This window comes from Chlorocebus sabaeus, chromosome 22 (genome assembly GCF_047675955.1).
Source record: "Chlorocebus sabaeus isolate Y175 chromosome 22, mChlSab1.0.hap1, whole genome shotgun sequence".
Lineage (NCBI taxonomy): Eukaryota > Metazoa > Chordata > Mammalia > Primates > Cercopithecidae > Chlorocebus > Chlorocebus sabaeus.
The window spans coordinates 5,722,797-5,743,519 of NC_132925.1; the positions used below are offsets into that span (position 1 = coordinate 5,722,797).

The 20,723-nt window shown below is 35.4% G+C and overlaps 1 protein-coding gene across 1 annotated transcript in view; it reads right to left on the reverse strand.

Moving 5' to 3' along the window:
• GBE1 (1,4-alpha-glucan branching enzyme 1) overlaps positions 1–20,723 on the reverse strand; it is a 265,726-nt gene that overhangs the window by 63,102 nt on the left and 181,901 nt on the right. The gene's annotated exons all lie outside the window — the stretch shown is intronic.

Consider the following 20,723-nt stretch of genomic DNA (forward strand, 5'->3'; position numbering starts at 1 on the left):
GTACTTGCTTGCTTCAGCCCTCTCTCTTTGCTCTGGGTAATGCTGATTTTGATTTTTGAAAAATGTGACTATAAAGTTATCAATTGGGCTATCAAATGGCTTTGAAGGCAATAAAAGGGAGAATTCAAACATATATAGGTTGAACATACATAAACAATCTTAGTGTCTTCAAGATAACGGCACTTGAACACAAATCTTTTCCCACAACATACAAACTACCACCCTCCAGACAGGTAAACCATAAACTCTTCCACATGGCTAACTCATTCTTTGTACATCTACAGGAGACAAAGTTCTAAATGAGAGAAATCGTATAGCAAAGGAAAGAACACAGACGTGAAGCAATACAGTTAGTAACTTAATGGGTGTTGCATTTAACTTTTGTCGTATCTAACAGTTTCATTACTTAAATTATGCCATTTGGAGATGCTCATCTCTACTACTCACACCGGGCTGAGTAAAGGTTCTTTGCTATCTTTTGTACTTTATCTCCCAATATGCAGACCCTGCTTCAAAGATGACATGTAGTAATCTGATCAGGACCCAAGTTTCTGCTTCTAAGCCTTCTCTCCAGTTAGTTCTTTGACTTGCAATGCCTGGTTTTGCCTACAGAAATTCTGTCCATTCTTTACTAACCAAGTTAAATATCCCCTCCTCTGACTGAGACTTACCTTTCCTTCAGTCACAAAAACATAATTTTTTTAGCTGGATAAACTGCTTTCTACAGAATAGCCATTTTCTAATGTCCCTTTATGGCTCCTTGTCTTCTCCAATGACATACAAACAGGGTTGTTATGTGAAAATTATTTCAAAGGGAGCTAAGTCCAATGATAAATAATCTCCTTTTGCTCCTCTTCTTCCTTACGGTTTAGAACTTTGATCTGGACTATGTAGGAAGGACATTTCAGTTTTGTGCCTTACTTTGTACAGTGAAACGTTCTGTACATGTAGATACACAGTAAAATCTAGTTAACATAATTGTACCAAAACTTGTAAGTTTCCAATCTTCCAGGAAGAAACCTGGGTACTGCAGAAGGAGACTTAAAATAAAATATGCTATTACCACAGAACAAATATCTTATGTATTTAATGTTTACCTAAGGTCAAATAAACATAATATATTCAACTTTAAACAAGATAAACAAAGCTATTCATAGATAAATGCAATTTCTCACCTAGACAGTAAAAAAAATATCCAAGAGACTTGAATTACCCTAAAAAGATTAAAATAAGAATCCAGAATTACGGCACAACAGTTATTGGAGTGCCTCACAAATTGGCACAGGAATGTATAAAAAAGAAACTTTAACAAAGTTTTCCTTCTTGAAACTTTACAAAGAATCATTAAATGTGTCAGGTATTTGGGGGTAAAGAGAAACTTTTAACACTCCAAGTGACAGATGTCAAGACTCATGAATATCTAAATATTCATAACTCGGGAGACATTCTAGACTACTATCCAGGAATACATACATACTTACTTCAACGTTATTCCTGAGACCCATTAAAGAAATACCTTTTAGGAACGGTGGGAGCACAGGGTATAAACATCAAGAAGGTAAACCCTGTGAAATGATTTATTTAATTACAAATTATATTGCAGTTTTACACTTTCAAATAATTTTCCGAATATAAATTAGTCCAGTCTCCAGTTAAATAAAGAATTTCTCCTATAGAATTTTTTAAAAGGCAAAATGATGTGTCATACAGTGGGTGAGGCATGGAATATGGATACAAAAGACATAAATTTTAGGACTTACTTAAAATTTGTAATATGTCATTTACAATGTGTAACCTCCTGCTGCGTAACTTTTCGTTTATCGAACATTTATTAAATAAAAAGCATTAACATAAACTCTTAACATCATTAAATATTTGAATTCTTACAAATGCCCAGTGGAATAGGTACCATTATAATCCCGTCTCAAACGATGAAGTTGAGGCACAGAAAAACAGAGTAACAAGTCGAAAATGATACAGCTAGGAAGCTAAGCAGCCAGGATCGGAATGTAGGCAGCGGCTCCAAACCTGAACTTTTAACCATTAATTTTTGCTGTCCCAAAATAAAAATTATAAAAAAGACACTGGCCTTGCAGGTTTTTTGTAAAAAGTGACATTATGCATGCAAAAATGCTTCATAAACTGCAAAAGTCTAAACAAATGCAACAGACATAAAATTACGTGGAAGTGTGTACGGGGAAAAGGTCACGAAGAATAAGGATACTGTGACTTAGCTAAGGGCTGGATGTTAAAAACAAACAGATAAAAGGAACAACTAAAATGACTCCTAGATTTCAATGGTTAATTACCAGAATAATGAGAAGAAAGAAGAAAGAGGATGAAAGAGGAAAGAAGAGGAAGAAGGAGGCAGGAAGGAAAAGAAGAAGAAGAAAGAAAGGAGAAGGGAGAAGGATAAAAAGAAAGAAGAAGAAAGGGTATCAAGATTTATAGGGAGGATGACTTCAGTTTTGGATTTAGTGACTTAAAGGAGTCAGGAAGATAACCAGGGAGAGATCTCAGGCAGCTTCAAAATTTACATTTGTAATTCAGAACAAAAGGTTGGATTTTGAGATAATGATATAGGAGTTATTTACATTAAAGAAATAGTCGAAGCATAAAAGTAGATGAGCTTTCTGAGAGAGGTAGGGAAGCAACAAAAGAGAACCAGTAGGACACCTGAGAAAGATGTATTAATACATTATAGAAGAAACTGAGGAGAAGGAGTTTGTGAAGGAGACGGGAGAATCATAACATAACAAAGAAGAAAGAGCAGGAGAACCTGAGGCGTCAAACTGAACCCAGAGGTCAAAGGAGTTCAGGTAGTGGGTGCAGAGATCTACAAGTCAATGATGATCTTAGAAACCAAAGCTTCTGAATTGTGAGACAGCATCAGGGAAAGTGCAAGGGTTTGAGAGGCGGGTAGAGTATGAGGAAGCAGGATCAGCACACATAACTATATAATGAAGTTTGGCAAGTAAAAGAAAAAATGATAAAATAGTTATGAGCTTTACAGGTTAGTAACCTATTTCTCAATTTGTAAAGTATGTATTTTAAGTCAATGTGTGTGTGTGTGCATGTGCGCGTGTGTGTGTGTTTTATAGTTTCTCAGGTTCATTTCCTAGTTCTTTTATTATAATTACCAAAACAATTAAAACAAATGAGTATTAAAATCATGGTTAAAAAGAACCATCTTCAGTCCAATGCTTACTGCTAATATTGCATATTTTAGCCACCCTAAAAAAGAAGACATTTACTGTTTTATTTAATTACAATTTAAAAACAAAAACAACTTAGGCATCACATATATATCATCTATCTATCTATCTATCTATCTATCTATCTATCTATCTCATCAAGTTGCAAAGGAAATTCTGGTTGTTATAAAATATTTTTTGCTAAGGGTCAGAAAGTGGCAAAATGTCTGCTAATTAGCAAAATTCAAAAATTCAGTTTTCTAACTTTAATTCCTAATAATTACATCAGCTTCTTACAATTGATCTTTCCATGACAAAACAAGACAGCAGTTATGAAAATATTTGTGACTCATCAGGAAACAAGTCTTGTGTGTACTCAAGGTACTGATTTTAGGAAACAAAACCATGCTTAAACTTACAGATTTCAATATATTAAATGTTAATGTGTATAATGATTATTTTCTTCACTAAAAAATAATTTTCATTACATCCATATAGTAATAGTTCTATATTAGACCTTTTTATAATTTAAATATGTGACCTTGAAGTCAACTGATTAAAATGCACAGATGTCCTTGTCTTTTACTCAAAAAATGATGGGTGTCTGTAGAAAAGAAAATTAGAATTTAAAAGTATCAGCTCTTTATCTTAAGCTGCCTGGCCTTTGATGTTATATTTGCTCAGGCACCTCTTGCCCTCATTTAGTTGGGGGCAGCATATATTGGCAAGAGAAGGAGAAAAAGCAAAGAAGAATAAAGGAATTAAGTTGGAAGTAGGCTGGCAGTCATTGAGATTTTTTTTTTCATTTTCAAACTAGTAAAACATATCTTAACTTCTAGCTACTTGAGAAGTATTTTCAAGAGAATAAGTGTTCTCAATGCCAATGTAAAGACTTGCCAATGCCAAGTCTTTGTTTTATTTTACAAAGTAGAACATTTAGTAAAATGCGAATGCCTAGGCTGGGACTAAAATCTTACCCTTCTGCTCTAAAAGAAGAATTTACACATCAAACTAGAAAACTGAAACAATTACCATTAAAGTACTATTTTGAGGCAATCAGACTCTAGTGGGCAACCCTTGAGTAGAAGGCCCAAAAATGACTATATGAATAATGCAGTGTTTCTCAATCCTTTTTTCATTATGTATCCTCCCTACCTACTCCCTCACTTACCCTGCAGAAGCCTCTTTAGGCATTTTTTTCTAAATTGTAACCACTCCATGAAGTTTTGATGTTCCAAATACTACTGCATATCTGTTTATATGCTGTGGCACTCTGGAGAGCCATACATTATTGTAATATCTGAGGTTTTATTTGTTCTACCAGAAAAATCAATTTTTGCCCCTATTGGGGTTGATATCACCCTGCTGAGGATGCACAGATGATATACACTTGAAGATAGTCACGTTGCTGGAATTGGGTTTATACACTCTGCTTTACGTGTAGAGGAGGTGCTCTGCCTGCATCAGGTAATCAAGTAATTGTTTGATTATACCTCTTCAAAGGGCATACAAAAGGAGTATACCATCAAACTCTCTTTAGGAGCTATTAGAAAAGTCTGCTCCAAAAATACTTGGAATAACTAATGAATAACAAAATAGTAGCTTTCCAATGTTGCAAGCAAAATAACATGTTCAACTTTTCATTTATTCTACTAGTATCTACTTGGCCTCATTTATAGTACAGTCCATACACAAAGGATTTTAAAATATCCTAATTAAAAGAAAGAAACAAAGAGAGAGATCTCAAGTTCACATAGCTTTCATGAGAGTCTTGCTTTAATAAATAAAACGTCCTCTAAAAAGTCAATAAATGGATTTCTCAGAATGCACCAGGCTTATGAATGTTTATTTGTTCAACACATAATAATTAAGTTCTCATCATACCACAATTTTAGTCTATAGGTAGCTAGAAAATAAGCTGATCTTTAAAAAATTTTTTTAAGTGCACAGCATTTCTACATTATAACAAAAAGGCAAATAAAATTTTAAATGTGGAGAAAGTCGTAGTACTTTAAAATAACCTTTTTAACCACATAGACCAGATAATGTTTCTTACTAAACTATAAAAAACATATTGGAATAATCTAAGATATCTGAATGTCTTCTTGTTTATAGAAAGGTGATAATACAGCTGACTACTATGCTGGGAAGGAAGGACTATAAAAATAACTCAGTATAACAATTTCATAACAAATTTACTTGCCAGCTTTACCAATTTGTTATCAAGTATACCATGGAAGTTTTATCCATGACCCACATAAAATAAAAACATAATGTATAAAAGATTCACGTGCTGAAAAGGTACGCATTACCTAGGCTTTCTAACTCATCTTTGTCATTTCATCTTTTCATCTCCACATGGTCATCTCTGTATATTTCAAAATGGTATCTCTGAAGGACGGTTTTGTGTGTGTTGGTGAAGCTCAAGCACCTGTCACATTTGGCTTTATTAGATTTAACTTGGAAGAGTCTATTAGACAATTGTGTGCAAACAAAGTTGAAAAGCTGTTTCTGGGTTGTTTCTCTTATGCTATAAAATTCCTTTGTAAAAACTGAAATTAGGCTTATATTTTTAAGCTTAATAGTACAATCTTTTTTGTTAATTGTAGATATATTTCCTAAGTGTATTTTTAGAGGAAAGACAAGTATTATAGGCATTTCTACAGAACTGTTTATGGTTTTAAAACTTATAGTTTTTTTTTCTCATTTATAACTTATACTTCCATGGGTACAACTTACTTTAAGAAACATAGTTATATAAAATGTTTTTTACAAAAGATAAATCAGGTTGTAATTTTTGCTGTATTACAAAATTCCTTTAAAAATGAACACATTTACAATTGTACCTATAGTTACTCAGTTTACAAACACCAAATTAAAAAAAATTACCAATGATAAAGCATAACATGTTATACCTATACTACCTTATGTTTTTAAAATTGCTTAAATCAAGTAGCTGTGTCAGTTTTGAGTTGTGAAATACAATGCAGAAGATGATTCAAACTTGTACAAAGAAACACAACTCTTGTCTCATAGACTAAAACAATTTTCTAGTATTTGATTACCTAGAATACGAATATGCACAAAAATAATTTACCTGAAATAATGTAATGGTATTTTATTTTGTACACGATAAGTTAGGCACAGTTAATGAATATCTCTTTTATTTGAGTCAACAGAGGGATCCTAGTATTAGTGAGGCCCTGGAAAATAGAAACTTTATTTCCTTCGTAATCTTTAGCGAGATCTTATTTTTTTTTAAAAATGAAGTGGGTGATTTCAAACTCATCCAGAGTGGCGGTATATAAAATTTACTGACTGAAGTGACGAGTGTGGAAAGAATTTAGACCCACAACTTTAAACCAATATGAAATAATTCTGGTGGCAAAAGGTCTTTAATTTCTGTATTTAGTTTGAGGTGACAGCCCCTTCAAATCCGTCTTTTGCATTATCAATCAAGTAACATATCTAAACTGTGGATCTGACCGTGCCAATCTCCTGCAAAACCCTTCAAAAGCCCTCTATGATCTGGCCTCTGCTTCTAAGTTCAGACTTTTATCTCATCATTCATGATCTCAATTAGTATGGCCCTCATTCTGTTTCACCTTCTTAGTGTTGTGTAGCCACCATTTCAATGATGGGACTACACAGAGGATCAGGATGGAGGTGAAAGGGATATTTTAAACTTAACCTCTTCTTCCAAACCAGTCCTTTCTTCACCGCCTGCCACTTCCTTGCCTAAGTATTGGTTTCATGCTCTTCTTGAAGTACTCACAGTGCTTTATGCAGATCTTGAAGGTGAAATTTATTACCTAACACACTTGCATCTGTCTTGCTCTGTTCCCTCTCTGGAGAGTGAGCTCCTGGAGTTAAGACTAAGTGTTCTCTTCTGTGACCCAGTTCCCAGGATAGTGCCCAGCTCAGCAGTAGGTGACAAATTAGAGTAGAATGAAGAAATAACTATCACAAGTAAACAAAGAGAACCATTAAGTAGTTTGTAACATTGGTTCATAATTTGGAAACAAATTACTTTCTCCCTTGATTTGTTTGATAGACCACAGCACAATATAACATTTGATCTGCTGTTTTCTTCTTTGTAGCATCTCCTCTGGATGAATGACTATACTTAGAGATGCACCAACACCACTACTAACATTAGCATTCATTTCAGGCAAAATAACACTACTGTCTTATACAGGGTAGTGATGCAGAGCCTACATTTTGGAGACAGACCAGCTGGGTTCAAATTCTGGTTGCTTTATAAATCTGAAAGCCACTTCACCTTACATTTCCCTAGGTGTAAAGAGAAGGGAATCTTATCTACCTCTCAGGGGTATGACAAAGTTTTAAAAGAGATATTATATGTAAAGCACTCAGTGTACTGCCTTTCTCTGAGTAAATTTTCAAGAAATTATAGCCATTTTTAGAGTAGTAGGGTGCTAAAAGACTGTCAAGTTGAGACAAGCCATCGAAATAATCTGTATCCCCTCAACCTCTCAAAAAAAAATATATCGCCAAAGAGAAACCTGTCTCTCTTAGTGAGAAGGAAAAATGAAAACTAACTGTATTTTTCAAGTAACTGAGAGATTCTCTTTACTATTTTGAGACAGTATGCATAGGTCACTTTCATCTTTTTTTTTTTTTTTTTTTAATGGGAGGTAGGCCATGTTGGGATGGAGAAGGACGGACTCAGGTAATAATCTAAAATTTTAGAGGCAGAGAAGTTCATCTTTTAAACTCCTAGTCTCCTATTGTCGAGTTGTTCCGGAGAAAGGTTGCCAGAGCAAAATATCTGTGTTTAGAGCACTCATCACTACGTTCTATGAGATGACAGTCAAATAGCTCACCAGTTTCACAATACATCATCAATGACATTTTTCAGCCTATGGATTCTCCCAGCCTGCATGGATAACACTGGCAGAGTCAGGTATTCAGTCTTTGAGCTAAAATGAAGCCTCTGATAAATTCTTTTTGGAAAGAAGATCTGTAGGTTTTCTGGTAACCTCTAGAAACTTACAAAAAGTGTGCTAAGTGGCTGTGAGCCAAATAACAAGCACTACTAATATAGCAAAATTAGAAAGGCGAGAATTAGTGAAGGTGAGAGATGATTTAAGAACTCAACAACAAGGCAGAAATACTGTGATGGAAACCCATACCATAGTACTCTGTAGAGTGATGTGGGGGAAAGGGGAGGGCTATTCACTTATTTGCATGTCCAACAATAAAGTGAGGCTCTCACTCAGGTGGGTTTTTGGGATCAAATCAAGGGAATGCTTAATTGAAGATGTAACAACAAATTACAGACTCAAGGCTGGAATTAGTGCCCATCACATATTAATGTATCTTTATTCCTAGGGTAGCAATCTATTCCTCTGACCAGCCCTTGAAGGTGACCTATCCAGTTCCCTGTATTTAAAGGAATCTTTCGTGGGTCACTGGGGCTCATGGTTAGAAAATGAAATTTTGAAGTGCTTATAAAATGCTAGGTAATTAAGTAATAAATAAGGCTTGATAAAAATGTATATAATTCTATATAATTGTTAAAGTACACCGTATCTCCGCTCTGCAAACTCAGTTGTCTATAACCTAACAATGGAGCTGGAGAGGTTTAGATACTACAGGTATCCTTCTAAGCCAGAGTTGTGTGGAAAATGAATACATTTAGTGAGGGAGAGAGGGAGAAATGGAGGGAGGGAGAGAGGCAGGGAGATAGACAGAGAGAGAGAGAGAAAGAGAAAGAGAGAGAGAGAGAGAGAGAGAATTGCTATGGTTTAAACGACAATGTCCCCTCTAAAATTCCTGTTGAAATTTAATCACCAATGGAACAGCATTAAGAGATGTGGCCTTTGGGAGGTGATTAAGTCCTAAGGGCTCTTACATCACAAATGGGAAAAACACCTTTATAAAAGGGCTCAAAATTTAAAGGAACACTTTCTTGCATCTCTGTCCATTTCTCCATGTGAGGATACAATGTCCATCCTCACATGGACATTGCCTCAGAGGCATGAGAACAGAGGTGGACCTAGCTTACATGGATGAAAAACAGAAAATATCTGCACCTGGTCACACCTGGACACTGCAGTGGGTATATTCCTATGGCTCCCCTTCCATCTTTAAAAGGGCCTCAGCTGGATACAGCCCAACTGAGGAGAAATTCAAAAGGAGTCACCACCACAGCCACTGACAATCACAAATATCCCAAAGGAAGAAATGTAGCAGTATTTCCGTGGCATCCTATCCTGAGACCAAGACTGAAAGAATTAGAGACAGTTCGGTTCAGATGCTTCTTTTTTTGTCTCCAGAATATTAGTATAATCTTTTTATATTTGTAAAAGATTTTCTGTATTCAGTTTGGTAAATGTGGGTGGGTAGAAAAAAATGTGGGTAAGTTACATAAGCAATGTTCTCTAAAGTGACTCTTCTCAAAGGTTATGATCATCAGGAAGGATCTGAGATGAAATCGCTCTTGTGAAAGCTAACCTGGCAGGAGTTTTTCCAGTAGTGGGCATTTAAATCACCTGGGAAAGAGGGCTAAAGACATTCTCTCGCCTGGCTTCCAGTGATTCCAGCACAACCCAGGTCAATCTGTCTCTGACTCAATCTTCATTTTTGCATGTTCTTCCCTCAGTGGATCTCTATGTTGTACCTCCACGAATTAAAATCATTTGGTGTGAGTTTTCAAAACAACTACTGCCAGAGCCTTACACTGAGCAATTCTGTCTCAAATGGCTGGGGTCAGGCTCTTGGGCTTCAATATGTTAAAGCTCCCCAGGTAATTGTAGCAGCACTTCCTTAACTCCTAGTGCAATGTCATTCTCATGGTAGGTTCTCATTAAATGCCAGCTAACCTTGGTTAACAATGTGCCGTGAATCAAATCAGGGCCATTGCTTTTAAGTCTGTGCCATTTGGAATATATGCTATTTGTATCTCTGAGCATTTTAACAGAGTTTCAAGCCATTTACAACTGCTCATATTGAGAATTTTGCAGTTTTTCACAGCTCAGTTTTATAGACTTCTATGAGTCATGTTACATTCAGTAAACTTGCCTCAACAAGCTAAAAGAAAATGCCAAAAATTAGCACTCCCACTGTTCAGGAGAGTGTATTTTGTCTTTCTATAACTGCCTCAATTCCAGCACTTAGCAGGAAGACATTTAAATCTTTATTGTATTCCTATCTATCAGAAAAATAGAAGAATTTACAAGTTTGACACTAAACAACCACAGATGGAAGATTTGAAGTAAGATCACACATTTTATACTGAAGTCTAATGTAGCGATCAACAAATGCAGACTGACACTTAGGACAAAATCCATCTGACTTCCCCTGTGGCTTTGGGGAGAATGTAACATATTCATTAAAGAATGTCCTACAGAATTTTCAAATGTCAAAATACAATATAATTATATTGAGAAAATCCTTTAAATTTAGTAATGGAAATTTCTTAATACCGCTGAGAGAGAAAATTGCCAGTTGGTAATTATGCCTCTTTCTCCACAGGTATCACTCATTACAGAAACTAGAATAACATCATGATAATGAGAGTCCTAAACAAGAAAGCTGGAAAAAGATATGTACACATGTCAGATGACCTACATTATAAACAAAAAATAGGTTGTTCTCTATCGCCATGATTTTTGTTTGTATATAAATCTATTGACACACATTTTGTATATATTTATATGCAAATCTATGCATATACTAAAAATATAAGGAAGGCAGAAAGGCTTCTGATTTAAACATGATTTACTGATGAAAATATATTTTAGAAAGCTTCTCGATAATACCCAGCAGCAGCCCCATTGGGGTTTGCTTTGTTTGTTATGGGAAATCCAAGTTCAGCCTCCCGGCCAGGCACTGATAGTTGAACTCACCACATACCACAATCTGAACTTTTCTTCTCTTCCTCCAAAATCCTCTTGCTATGCTCACTATAATTTCTGTTCTAAAACAGGAGAACTTTCCTATACCTTTTACGACCTCTGAAAATTCCTTCTTTACTTCCTAGCCTTAAGAATCACCTGGGAATCATTTTAAAATTCTTCTTTTTCAATGCCCGAGCCATAGCCAAGACCAATTAAATCACAATTTCTAGGTATTTGTCAAAGATGTCAGTGGTTTTGAAACTCCCCAGGTGATTCCAATGTACAGGCAATTTTGAGAACCAAGTGTCTATTGGTTCTTTAATATGTTAGTTATTTGCTGCTACTTTCAAAATCTTTCCTTTTTTTTGACAGGTGCCTGACAAAACTACAATCCTTGATCAACACTAGCCCTCTAGGAAAAAAAAGGCACACAACCAATAAGCCGGATCAATTTGTACTCCTGATTACAAATATCTAATGGACACGCAATATTACCTGGACATCCTACTATAGTTCTCTCATATTTTCACTCCTAGAGATGTCTATTTCATACCTTCTATTCTTTTTTCAAACATCTCTTATTCCTTCCTCCTTTTGCTCTCAAATGATAATCTCACTGAGAATATAAAAGTTATCAAACATGAACTTTTTCATCTTCACAAAACCCCACTTACAACCAACCTGCACCTGTATTCATTTTTGTCTTTTTTCTGGGGAGAAGGAGGACTTCTGATAAACATTTGCCTCTCTACTTGTGCTTTGGAACTACAGTTCTCCTTTAGGCAGCCCCTTTCCCTTCTACATTGATCTTGCTCTCACCACGGAATCATCCCCTCTGAATAGGCCTTTTCTGAACACAAACATGTTCTTATGTTCCATAAGAAAACAAACCTCTCTTGATCCTCATCCCACTCCAACTGCTATCTTATTTATCTGCTGCCTTTATTAGACAAACACCTCAAAAGAGCTGTTTGCAAAAGCATTACTTGACTTTCACTTTTAAACCCACTCCATTCTGGCTCTCACGCTCATCATCCCCTTAGAATCATTCTTGTCTAGTTCACCACTGGCAACTTACTTGTCCTCATTTCATTCAGCTGCTCAGCATCATTCAACATGGATGGCCATCTCCTCTTTATTCAAATACTATATTTTGGTTTTCATGGTATTGAAATCTCAGGATATGTCTTCTTTTTGCCCTATCATTCCTTCTCAGTCTGCGTTTATGCCTTCTCTTTGTTGAGATATCAGTGTTCCTCTGGGATCAACTCTAGACTTTCTTTTCTTCCTGGTTTACGGTTCTCAATTCCAGGAGCTGACCTCATTGGTATCATGGCTCTAGCAAAATTCACATGTTGAGAAATACCAGTTTTATTCATCCGAGTTCAAACTGTTTGCCACTTCATTTAAGTATTTCAAAGAAACATGAAGATAATATACCTAAAACTGAACTCCTCAGCTTCACTTCTAACCTGACTGTAGACTTATTTGTTTCATACAAAGTGGTACCAACAGGTAATGGCTGCTTAAGCCAAAAACCTGAAGCCATTCTTTGATTCCTCCCTTTGTCTTATGGCCAAAGACTATTACTAAGACTTCTTGATTAAGTCTACCTCCAAAATTATGTCTTGATTCTTTTCGCCTCTTTCTATCTCCACTGCTATCATTGTCACTCTTTTGACTACTTCAACCACCTCCTGGGTGGGATCTCTGCATTCACTCTTAGCCTAGTCAATCCTTAAGAAGCAACAAAGGTTATCTTTGCCAAACAGATTGCACCTTCATATGACTGTCTTTAAAATGCATCTGAAGCCATAATGCAATGTCCACTTCTATACTAAGACCTATAATGACCTTTATGATTGAACTCCTGCCTGCCTTTCCTATTTCTTGAGTACTAAGTTACAGTGACGCTAGTCTCCTTTCACTTCCTTGAATTCCCCAAGCATTTTCCCCCTTCTGAGCTTTTGAACATTCTGTAACCTCTCTTTAGAGAGTGTTTGTCTTTGATCTTTACAAAATATGTTTCCAATATTTAAAGATCTAGCTTACAGCCATCTTTGGATTCTCAATTTTTTTTTTTTTTTTGGGATGGAGTCTCGCTCTGACTTCCAGGCCTCTGCCTCCCAGGTTCAAGTGATTCTACTGCCTCAGCCTCCCAAGTAGCTGGGACTACAGGTGCGTGCCACCATGCACAGCTAATTTTTGTACTTTTAGTAGAGATGGGGTGTCATCATGCTAGCCAGGTTGGTCACCAACTTCTGATGTCAAGTGATCCACCTGCCTCAGCCTCCCAAAATTGTATTCTCAATTTTAACAATATTTCTGTTTTCTTTGTGTCACTTATCATTTGCAGTATTTTTTTGGGGGGCCATTTCTCTTTATTGCCCCAACAGAAATTAAGCTTCCTGAGGAAAGAGACTATATTTATCCTGACCACTTTGCATCGCAAGCATTTAGTAGAGTAACTGAAACAATTCCTAGTGTGAAATGTATACTTAGTAACTATCTGAGTTAATGAATGAATGAATGAAAGCAAGCATTCCAAAAGTTCCCAAATGCTTTAAGGACTGTTTAAAAGGTTGACTTAAGGGAGGAAAAAATACTTTAAAAATATTGTGTGTCTATATCTGTGTTAGACATGAATGTGTGTGTGTGTGTGTATGCATGTGAGTATATGTGAAGACATATATATGTGTGTGTGTGTGTATATACATACACACACACACACACATATAAATGGAGAGATAACATTTATACCAGATTGTGAGCTATCCAGGAGAAACTACTGACTATTAAAATGCCGTAAACATTCCAGCTACCGCTCCCAAAAATATGAATTGACATTTTAAAGATCTAAAAAAAATACCAAAGGAATAGTATGTGACGAACATTAGAAAGGAGCTATACTTAACATGTTACTTCAATTCACTAGTGACACAGCTGTTTTATGGAACATTTATATTTATATGATAAAAATGTAATGTTTCCCGAATGTCCAAATTACATTTGAAAACTAATTTTTTAATGTTTTGAGTATAGTTATTACTGACATTCGTATTAATAAGGGTAAACGATAGGGGAATTAAAAAAATTAATTTAAATGTAGGACATTAGGAATTAAATTTTACTTTGGTTTCAGCACTAAGATAAAAAATGTTATAGGACATGTAAACTGTGAAATATGCCATTTAGAAATATTTCTCTTATAGCAGTAATACATAGCAATATGTAAAGGCCAGCTAATATTTTTTGACCTTGTTGTTCTGCCATGTGCATGATATGGTACTCCGCCAGTGAGCAGGAGAAGATGTGGCAAGGGGACAGATGCCTTGCCATTTAAGAGCATGGCCCAGTAGTTGCACATACAGCACTACCATTAACATCCTACTGGCAGTAACTGCTGGTCACATGACCTCAGTAGGCTTCCAGACAACCCCAGGAATGTGCTTATTATTCTGGGCATCCATGTACCCAGTTAAAATTTGGAGGAAAAGTGTTAATGGAGAAAACTAGCAGTCATGACCGCAGCTATGAGAGAGCAGATGGAGTATCTATTATACAAATAAAACACATTAGTAAACACTTAACTGAAAAACTGTTTCAAACATTGAATTCCAATAAAGAAAATAATTGCCACTTTTCCTTGTTTATTTTATTTCATTTTTTTAATTTCAAGACTTTCGTTCTTGTTGCCCAGGCCAGAGTGTAATGGCATGATCTTGGCTCACTGCAACCTCTAAGCTCACGGGTTCAAGAGATTCTCTGTCTCAGCCTCCCGAGTAGCTGGGATTACAGGTGCCTGCCACTACACCTGGCTAATTTTGTGTATTTTTAGTAGAGATGGGATTTAACTTGACAGGCTGATCTCAAACTCCTGACTTCAGGTAATCCACCTGCCTCAGCCTCCCAAAGTGCTGGTATTACAGGTGTAAGCCACCACGCCCGGCCTGCTTACTTACTTTTATAAAGCCAAAGACAATAGTAATTTTCACACTAAAACATATGAGTCGCTAGGTGTTTCTTTTACAGTGATAACTTCTAATTAACCTAAGAAACAGAATGTTAAATTAGAAAAAAATTCTTAAAAGCATGCAGTTGACATATTTTACATAAATCCATGGGATTAAGAATTTGTACCATTTGTTCAAAGTATCCTGATTGCCAACACTGATTCAGAACTTATAAATGATCTATTGGCTCCCAGGATATGATTGTTGTACTAAAATTTCAGATGTTTCCCATAAGTGTGAGCAAGATGTTATGAATCTCCAAGCAAGAAAGATATTCCCAAATCTTAAGAGGGAGAAGATGAAGGTTGATGGATTTCACACAAAGTAAAGTTGCATAAAGTCACCACATGTGTTTTCAAAAAGTGCATGATCTTTATGATTTTATGCCTGCCTACCTTTTACTTCCTTTGTATCAGGAAATGAAATTGGAGACTGGTGTAATTGTAACTTAGTACTCAAGAACTAGGAGGCAGAAATATCTGGGTGGAAAGGTAGGCAGTAGTTGGATCATAAAGGATGTTATAGGCCTTCATAAAGGGGTGGGCACTGCATTATAAGTTCATTGATCATGTGTATATAGTATGCCTTTAAAAGTCTGAATTGGAACACCACTAGTTCTTAATTCTCTTAATTCAGTTAGAATAAGAGAAGGTATGGGTTTCTAAAGAGCCTAAAAAACCATAAACATAATTATATTTGTAAACGTGTCCCCATAAATGCTGGAAAGTGGAAAAATAACTCCATTTTTATTTTCTACCAAGTGCCCTGTATAAAAGATAATGATAACATGATTGCTTTTAATGGTAGGAATTAGGTTTTTAAAGTCAAGACAGTATACACTCAGGATCTAAAGTCTTTAACAGGAAAAGCAATATATTACTCTGAAACAAACAAAAAAAAAATGGAGGGAAAAAGGAGGTAAATTTGAGGTGGAAAGATAGGCAAAGAGACAGAATTCCAGGAGTCTGACTTCCTACATCATTTCCCAAAGCGTTATCTGCACACACAGCTCCTCATATACCTTTTTACTTATTTCCTCCTTTTATTGCTTTTCTCCGTCAGGGAAATAATGAGTTTGATTTGAATGAATCAAGGAATGAATGAGCAAACAAATAAACCAATGGGCTCAGTTTCCAGATTTCTTCTGATATTTCAACTTATGACATCTGATGTCACGGGGAATATGTTTTACGATGGCAACACAGGTTTTCAGTTATCTGGAGCACTGAGCTACATTACAGAAGTGAAATGTTGCTGGTTTTGTTTATCTAACTGATAGTTTGGTATTTTTCTAAATGAGAAATGTGAATCATTTATGTTTCCAGGTATACCTGGAGAGTTATACAAAAAGCATTAAATTTCAGAGTGAAGCGTTACTCATTTAAAAAGTCCTCTTCTATAACACTATAAACCCCATGAGGAAGAAGAAAATGACAACTGATGAAAGTAAAGCTTCTGTTCCAAGAATAGTTTTTACTTTAGTTCAAAGGTATTCTGAAGAAGTGGAATATTAATATGACAGTACTGAAAGTGATTCAAGTCACTCTACATTTGAATCTTTACCTGGACTTTATGAAACTACAGAAGGAGTCAAACCAGGGTGGGAAACAAAACAACTTTTTTTTGAAACCAAACTGGCAGTAAGCCATTGATAAAAAAGACTGCAACACCCATAAAGAAACCTAAAGTTTATCTTTTTAAAAAGATTCTTAAAGTAATCAGATAAGAGACTTGATTACTTGAGAACTGATATGGTTACGCTTTGTATCCCCACCCAAATCTCATCTTGAATTGTAATTCCCATAATCCCCACATGTCAAGGGAGAGACCAGGGGGAGGTAACAGAATCATGGGGGCAGTTTCCCACACGCTGTTCTTGTGACAGTAAGTTCTCACAAGATCTGATGGTTTTATAAGGGGCTCTTCCACCTTTGCTTGGCACTTCTCCTTCCTGCAGCCTTGTGAAGGTGCCTTGCTTCCCCTTTACCTTCTGCCTTGATTAAGTTTCCTGAGGCCTCCCCAGCTATGCTTAACTGTAACTCAATGAAACCTCTTTCCTTTGTAAATTACCCCGTCTCAGGCAGTTCTTTACAGCAGTATGAAAACAGAATAATAAAAGAATGAAGAAAACATGTGGATTTAGCTGTCCATTATAACTTTCTCCTTAGTATTGCCCAATGTAGTACAAAGTTACAAAGATCTTTCCGAGAAGCCAGAAAATGTTTCACAGAATACCATTTATGTCCCAATCATGGCAAGATTTTTAAGCAGGTTAATTTTTAAATTCCCATTTAAAAAGCCATTAGACATTATTTCATTTTGAAATTTATGATTAATTTTTAAATTCTGTTTAGCTAGCAGATTCTTAAAATTACATTCTAACTTTCCTGTCAATATTTAAATCAGGAAGGTATGTTCTTAATTCTTATATTTTAATTTATGCTTTACTTGATATTTTAAAATGTCTGTACATGTTTATATATTTAAAATGAATATAATATTTGGTTTCTTCTCTTTTTTATAATTCTATGTAGTGTTTAATAAGAAAATCCTTTAATGCCCTTATTTTCATATTATATGGAATTAATATTACAGTATCTGGGTTGGTGTTTTTTTCCCTAGTGTGATCACTGGATATAGTAGTCAATTTGCCTGCCTAAACTAACATGTCCATAGCAACATTCCTGAGGTCATGTATTAAGGCCATATGACTCTAATCCCTCTGCCTCAGCTGACTGAATTAGGAAAGGACAGCATTTCCATGATGACCAAATAAGCTCCAGAAAGCTAATCAAAATACATTCACTGAGGTCATCCTATGCATAAAGATGACATGTTTTATTTTATATTTGTTTTTTAATATGAAACATACTCCGCCAATGATTATTAAAAAAAAAAAAAAACATAATGCCACATAACCGCTGATACTAGTTCTAACTGAAGAGTTAACAATATTTTAAAGTGATTTAAAGTGATTGAAACGCATCTTTTCATTAAACTTACCAATCAGAATGGCATGTAAATTCTTTTCTTTAGGCCCCAGTTTTTTTCATTGATTTGAAGTTTAATAATCTTAACTGGCTGTAATCTCAAATTATCAGCCAATTGCTTCAAGTCTACTCTTACTTAGACTTTTACTGATCTCATACATAACTTTCTTGTGGCTTCCTATTCCAAGTTGGTTTGCCTAAAGCATCTCATGTATTTCACCAACAATCTCCAAAACAAGTTTCCTACATATTTACACAGCATTTTCTGCTTACCTGTATCACTGACCTAGTGCATGCATTAGCATAAAGATATCTGTATGTTACTTGCTTGTATTGCCTTTTGGGTTTTAAGGCCTTGAGGGCACGAACTATTTTTCATCTCTGAATATATACCACTTAGTAATACCTGATATATCGTAGATACATATAAATGTCTTAAGCATAAAGAAATTTTATAAACTGTGTTAAAATACATTTTAGAATGCATTATGAGTATATTAAATTTATAGTTTAAATTAATATATACCTCAAATACACTAAATTTTCAAACTGAATTTGCCCTAAGTCAATTTGCCTTCTCTCTCTCTCTCTCTCTTTCTCTCTCTCTCTCTCTCTGTGTTTGTGTGTGTGTGTAGAAATTCTGTGCATAGGTACCATAAAAACAGTAAATTTCATCTGATGCTCTATCTGATGCATATATACACACATAATTATATACACACAAAGGAAAGAGTCAATTCATGATAAACGTTAACTGATCAACATGATATTGGCTTATCCCAAAAATAAAAAAAAATTGAGGCAACCCTCAGACTTCCTCATACATGAAAGCTAAGGCTGTTTCAGCAGCATCATTCAGTAGAAAGTCATTTCACCCTCAAAACAATCTTATGAAGCAGGCACCCACTTTATCACTGAGCCGACGAAGGCATAGTTGATGCATCTTACCCAGATCACACAGCTAAAAAGGGAAAAGCATAGATGCCAACCCAGTAGTATTCTTAATCACTATGCTCTACCCTTTTTCTAAAAAGTATTCATAAACCATGTATTTGTGGCTAACTAATCCAGATACTGATCTAAGAGTAATTTTTATTCCAATTTTCTCAAATTGGAAATCAGAAGAAAAAGGCAACTGACCAGCTGCCGAAATTTTCCGGTTGTGCAAACTGAGGCATGTCCCTATATGTCTCTGAGTCGAAGTTTTAGCAAAATGGACTTAGAACGTCTACGTTGCATACCTTATTACTCTTTTAATTTTTGGCCCCAGGTTTCTTTTGAACAAATATCTGGTATAAAAAATAAAAAAGAAATGGAATGCTCAGTTAGATAATAGATATGAAGTGTTCTAGAAAGCATAGTATGCGGCCGGGTGCGGTGGCTCACGCCCATAATCCCAGCACTTTGGGAGGCTGAGGCGGGTGGATCACGAGGTCAGGAGATGGAGACCATCCTGGCTAACACGGTGAAACCCCGTCTCTACTAAAAATACAAAAATTAGCCGGGCGTGGTGGCGGCACCTGTGGTCCCAGCTTCTCGGGAGGCTGAGGCAGGAGAATGGCGGGAACCCGGGAGGCGGAGCTTGCAGTGAGCCAAGATGGCGCCGCTCACTCCAGCCTGGGCCACACAGCGAGACTCTGCCTCAAAAAATAAATTAACAAATAAAGTATAGAATGCTATGCCAATGTTACTAACTTTTATTAGTATTTATTATCTTTCTATGATTAGTGATATAAAAATACAAAAATAATTTAGTCTGATGATCCCCCTTCTATATTCAATTATTTCATATAAGTATATATGATAGAAGAATAAAAAATACAAATCTATTTCTTCCTAAAACCATTCAAAACAACCCAGCAAATCAAAAATGCATAGTAAATATTTCACAGCTATAACCAGAGTAAAAGCATTTTTTTTGAAAGTCAAAATTCGAATACACAAGAGAAAAACAAAACAAAACAAAACAAATCAGCCAAACTGGTATTCTGAAAAATATTAATTTTCAGAACATTAAAACATTAATCTTAATGATTTTTGATAAACAGAACATATATCTGAATGCCTGACAAATAAATTTACGTACACATGTTTTTTTAAAAACATATGCTATAAAAATGTATAGTTGTTTTATTTCTTTTGACTCACTGTTTCTTTTCTGGAGGGAAATAAAAAATAAAATTCCAGAAAATTAGCAAGTTTAGAAATGCCTAAAAGATGAGTAAACAATCAAGTTGCTTCTTAGTTTTGGAAAATTTTCTTAAACTGCTCTTTTTAAATATTAATTTCTATATGCCATTCAAAAACATTACCTTGCTTATAACTAAAACTGGTTATTGCAGTTAATGAACTAATGCTAAAGCAGTATTACAAGGCAATACTGCATATACACACACATACACATGCACACACATACACACATCTATACTGTATATGTATACATACACACACACACAAACACATACACATGCAGAGTCATTTGATGGAGGATAACGTTTCAGTCAACAGTGGATCACATATATCTCGTGTGTGTGTGTGTGTGTGTGTGTATCAAAGAAAATTGTGAGAGCCTTGTGATGTGCTAGATATTGTACTAATTCCCAGATATATAAAATTGTAAATAAAACACAAATAACAACTGTTTTCACTGGGCATTAAATT